This window comes from Balaenoptera borealis (assembly GCF_965194805.1).
Source record: "Balaenoptera borealis genome assembly, chromosome: 4".
In the NCBI taxonomy this organism is placed as follows: domain Eukaryota; kingdom Metazoa; phylum Chordata; class Mammalia; order Artiodactyla; family Balaenopteridae; genus Balaenoptera; species Balaenoptera borealis.
In genome coordinates, this window is record NC_138861.1 from 571,099 (window position 1) to 577,098 (window position 6,000).

Below are 6,000 nucleotides of genomic sequence, written 5' to 3' on the forward strand. Positions count from 1 at the left end.
ATCCCTGGTTGGGGAACTAAGATGCCGCATGCAGCATAATAGTTCCAGAGCGCCTCTCGTATGTTCTGTAAATTGTGCTGGGCAGGAGGGACTTGACAGTGAAGGGGAACGTGACCACTGCCCTCATGCAGCCTACAGTCTAAAGGGTGTGAGGACGATACATGAGTGACTAGGCATAAACGAGAAGCTTACAGGCTGTGACTGTTGCCGGGGGCGGAACAAACAGAGGGCTGCACGTGGTTAGGTAGAAAATAACAAGAGGAGGCCTACCCCAGGTAGTGAAATTAGAGCAGCTCTCTTGAAGAAGGGACACTTGAGATGAGACCCCAAGGAGCCTGCCAAGAAGAGGCCCTGAGCTGGGGAAGAAGTCCGAATGGATCAAAGCCCGAGGCAGGAGTGGGTTATGCTGAAGGGAGTTTTCTACTGGGCGGATTCAGCTGGCTGAGGAGTTCCAGAAGACCCAGTCCCGGAGAGGCCCCTCGGGGAGTGGCAGCTCAGGTCTCCAAAGCCCTGGTCTGCAGACGGGCTTGGTGGGGCACTGGCAACCTGGGAAAATCCTGTCCTGTTGTAGTTCTTTGCAAAGCAAGCCGTGTAAAACCCCATGGAAGTGTGCTAGGAGCCAAGGGTGTCAGCTTACAGTGAAAAACAGTTTAATACAAACTGGAATCCTCAGCTCCTTAAGAACATAGCTTAAGAGAGATTGTTCTCTGCTAAGGCTCAGCACAGCTCTGGGAACATACAGCAGGCGCTCAAGAAGTACGTGTAAACGTCTGTGGGACATAAAAAAATGAGTGGTCCAGGCACTAAAGAATGACCTAACACTAAGCTGTTTATTACATCCACTGTAAATCTTAATTATTGTTTAAAATGATTGCATGAAGCCAGGAAAAAATATTCTCTGACGACAATAACTATTGTTGTTATAAAGTCCACAGTCTCCATAACCACTTATTCGGTCTCCTCCCCGAATGCCTGAAGTCTCCTCGTCGAACTATTCATTTTTTCATTGTTATTTCGAACTTAATTATAATAAGCAAAATATGACAGTTTATCACTGTTTGTAAAAAGGAAGAGAACTGCCTGTAAACCGTGCCCCATCATTAACTCTGTGACCTGTACGCACAGAAGGGAAATCTCATGATAAATTAGCAATCATTTCGTCTGGGGGCAGCAAATAAACTTGTGCAGACTGCTGCAGATTACTGCACACCCCATCCCTTAGCTTCTAGGGAAGGATGGACTTTTCCCAGTGGACGCAGGTAGAGAGTATTTTTCAAACCTTGGTAACCCTTTTCTTTCTTATGACCTAGAGCTCTTTTACCACAAACGTCTGTCAGCTCCATGTCACCTCCCCCCACCCAGAGTTATTGAACTTCAGAACCATAATTAAATGTATCGACTGTATAGATCTTTTTCAAATTCTCCTGATAATAACATACCTTAATACTTATGTTTTAAATTTAAAATTATTTCCAAAGCCACCCAAGCTAACCAAAATAACTATAGGATAATACTAATTGAATAAAAGAAAAACAATCAGCCCCCTCACTAAGAGATAAATACAGTCTTACCTTTGTGTAAATGTCTTAGACGAACTTCTTCCATTTTGTTTGTGTGCTTACATATTTCATATTTTTTAATGTGATATGCCATACATGGGTTTCATCAGCAATTTTTTAGCATAACTTATTCACATGTAGATAAAATTATTTTACATTATCTCACTAACCACATATGTTTATACACAACACACATAATACATATATCAGAATTTAATTTTATCAATCCCTATTTCTTGACATAGAACTAGTTTTCAACTTTCAATTCTTCTAAAAAATGTCAAGATAAACAACCCCCTTAAATAAATTTTGCACACACTTCTATTTCTTTTGTATACGGAAATGGAACTTATTAACCAAGATTTTATACAGTTTTAAGCATGTGATACCATTGCAAGTTGCTCCCCAAAAATGTAAAAATTTATGCTCTCACTTAGACTGTATCACATAACCATATTCTGAAACTAAACCAAGGAGAAAGTAAAATGTAATGTTCAAAATTAAACCGAGATGAAATTATGTGCTAATTTTAATTAATGTGAGAATAATAATAACTGAAGTATGTGCTAATTTTGAATCCTATGTCCAATCCTATGTCTCAGAATTGCCTTCAAAAAACAGCTACCTCTACTTGGGCAAAGGCACGCACCGTGGCAGGCGCTCAACTCTGACTTATTTGGAGGATGTCTGATTACAATGCAGCAGGACTTGGAGGCGTGAATTGCTGTGAAGGGCGTCCAGTGGCCATTAGAGAGCAGAGCACAGGCAGGAAATGACCCAGCACAGGAGGCCCTGTTTACTTGCCACAGTCAGAGACGCAGGAGCTGCTATGATCAGCTCAGCGCTCGTCCAGGCGTGAGAGCGAATAGGAAAAGTGTAGGCGTGTTTCTTATCCTCCAGAATCGTTTTCAGTTAAGGGGAAAGATGTGGACAATGGAAGAATTCCACAGCCATACAAGGCAGTATTTGAAAAATAACAGTTGAATTGCACAAGTCAGTATAAGTTATAGTAGCCTGGGGTAAATGAAACTCTGGCGTAGTTTAATTAGGAATTTATGGGAAAAGGTGAAATTGGAACTGGATATTGAAGGACAGGCAGGGGTGGGGTTGGAAGAAAAGCAACGTAATCCAAATAATCAGCCATGGACATGAACACGGTGTAACAAGCTCTAACCAGGCCCTTTGGTTGCAAAGGGAGAAGGCTGGTGCCAACGGTACAGCGGGACGTGGAAAGATTTGTTAGATCAGGTGTGAAAGCGCTGGATTCCAGCGTAAGAAAATTCCGCTCTAACCTATGAATTAGAGTGAGTCATTTGAAGGCTTCTGTGCAGGGGCATAAAACGAAGTCACGATTCATCTGTTCGTGCAGGCGTGCGTAACAAATATTTACTGAAGACCTACTATGAACCGCACATTAGGAAAGAGAATTAGATTCTTTTTGAAAGTTGCTGTAAGTATGCAGCCTACAGTTTGGGCAGAACTATTCATGGAAATACTAACTTTACTTTGGCTTTGCTGCCGTAGACAAATCAGGGAAAAAGAGCTCATGCTGGGAAGATACTTTTCCCTTGTCATATGTTCCTGTATTCAGGGACTTGGGCTATAGAAACGCTTCTGCTTCCCTATGTGGCCTGCAGCTCACCAGGAGAGGCAAAGTCGTTTATCTGCAGCGTGGGATCGAGCCCCTCTTGGCTCTGTCCTGTGGAAACAGCCTGTCACACCTCTGCTCATACACACGGTGACCTTTCTGAGTGGGCTCTGCCCCTGCCGAGGGGACCTGGAATGGCCCAACTCCATCAGTGACCAAGTAGGTAAGTGATCCCAGTAGGTGAAGTATTTATGAGCCCACTTGGCCATACATCTGAAACCCCTCCCTCCGTCAGCTTTGCCAGTAATGAAGCTGGCCCTTTGATGTCTCTCAGTAATCTCTGATACCTACCTCTCAAAGGGTCCTGAAAATACACAAGAAAGAAAGGAACCATTCGCCCCTCCCCACAATGGAGCTTAATTGTGATATGGGGCAAGAAGTAAGAAATACCTAAAGTCGTTTTCTTTCAGGCTTTTGTTTTCTGAAAGCCTGAATTCTGGAGGATATTTTGCAAGTAAGGGTGAAAGAATCCCGCACTTTGAAGAGAGTGGGGCTCAAGCTCAGTGGGAAATGATTGAGGGCCCTAAGTCTGAGGTGGGGACGGGTCCCCGGGACTTTCGGTTTTGCAGGTCTGTGTCCAGAACCCTGGTAGATTAGAACGACCTGGGGGGTGCATCTCACAAGTCTGGACACTCAGCCCAGAGTTCCCAGCTGCAGGGGACTCCAGCGCCCAGGGCTGGCGTGAATGGGGCTGAGTTCCTGCATGGAAAGTGGGAGGACCATGCACGTGAGTTTTCCTGGAACAGCCCTGGCTTATTTCTTGTTATCCTGGAGTAATTTCACGTGCTCCCCTTTCACTCTTCAGTGCGCTCCATTTTGGATGATAAATTGTAAAGTCACCCTTGCCCTTTTTAAGAGACCAGGCGGGGTTGTGCAGTAAGGATTCTAGTGGTGAACAATGCGGGCAACAGTGAATTAATAAGAAATCCTCAACCAACGATTACACGGGTGGAAGCACCTCCTGTGTAACCTAAGCATGGCCCTTCCCAGGGGCTGGGGTTGGATCCCATCTTCTTCCTTCTCTGGCTTCCAAATCTTCACCTTCCCAGTCTGTGACATAGATCATGCTTCAGATGCTTCCAGAACATCACGGGCAATTTCTCACCAGGACCCACACATTCAATAAAACCTAGAAGTGCCTGGTATCAGAGACTGAATGTTTGTTTCCCCACCAAATTCATACGTTGAAATCCTATGACCAAAAGTGATGGTGTTAGGAGATGGGGCCCTTGAGGGATGTTCAGGCCATAAGGGCGGAGCCCTGACGTATGGGGTTAGTGGCCTTACAAGAGGAGACACAGAGGCTCGCGGCCTCTCTCTGCTCTCTGCCGTGTGAGGGAGTCTGTAAACTAGGAGAAGGGCTTCCACCGGAGCCCTGACCTTGGACCACCAGCCAACCGTGGGCAGTGTTTGCGCTGAAGCCTCCCAGCGTGCGGTATTTTGTTACAGCGGCCCGGACTGATTAAGATACCCAGGGATTTACTTTCTGTGAATAACACGTAACTCCTTTATCCCAGCGCATCTTCTGCTACTGCTGCCCCGTCCACCTCCCTTTGGCCACGCTGGTCTCCTCAGCGCCCCTTCCGCTCCTCATCCAGGCCCCCAGATCAGGGCTTCAGCATCTGATGTCTCCCCTTCCCGGGATGCTCTTCCCCCGGGTTTACCGGCACGTTCTGCTCCCTCACCTGACATCAGTCCTCTGCTCCCACGTCCCCTCCCCACGGGCTCTTCACAGCAGCTCTAGAAACGAGAGTGCATCCAGCCCCTTCCCTGTCCTCTGCGCTGTCTAGTTGCTTCCTGTGTTTTAGTTTTCCCCTTAGCCTTTTTCTTTTCTTTCTTTTTAACGTGAGCATCATGGTATCTTAACTCTGGGGAAAAGTTTCAATCTTTTTTTCCAACAGATACGACTTTTCCCGTAGTTCTTAATAATTTGTGGCATACAGTATCTTTACTTGCATATCTCATTATTAACTGTCTTCTCCTCCTATAAGATAAGCTCCAAGGGGTCAGGGCCTCGTGTTCCTGCCTGTATTCCCAGCTCCTTGAACAGCACTTGGCGCTCAATAAATACACACTCAGTAGATGAAAAAAATGGCTATAAGAGAGTCATGGACACTCGATCACTGAATCGAATGACAGAGAGTTATTGGTCTCATTCATAAAAAACATACTTTGCATCTTTCTTATTTATACTTCAGCTTTTTAACTTTGCAATAACTTGAAAATATTCTTTAGTGGTGCTGGGAATGATGTTTTTATTTACTTTATCTTTGAGAATCCTATTCACATGTCATCCATTTTGTAAATATCATCTTTCTAAAGGAAGAAAGAAATCAAGTATCCAGAGTTAACACTTTTTACCTGATTTCATAGGCACCAGTCATTTGGGACATGGTTTGGCCAGATCTTGAATAAATACTAGGCCACCTTAGAGGCTTCTAGATGGAATTGAGCTCTTGAGTGACTATTAAAATCCGTCCTCCAGACAACAGCAAAAGGGAGTCCTTGGTAATTTCAAGTCATGTCAGTGTGAGTTGGGGTATCTCCACTGAACCCAGACTTTGTGCTTTAGCCTGAGTCTATAGAGGCCCACAGAGTCTGATCCTAATTGACATACTCTGCACAAAATAGAGTTTCCTAAAGCCCACTCCTAACTGCCAGGATTTGAGACTTTTGTGTGGAGCATATCAAGATCATGACATGAAGCATTGTCAGCCTATAGCCCACAGGTCTTGGCAATTTCTTAAAGATTTACGTGTATTTATGTTTTTTTTTGCTTTTGTCCCTGGGGAA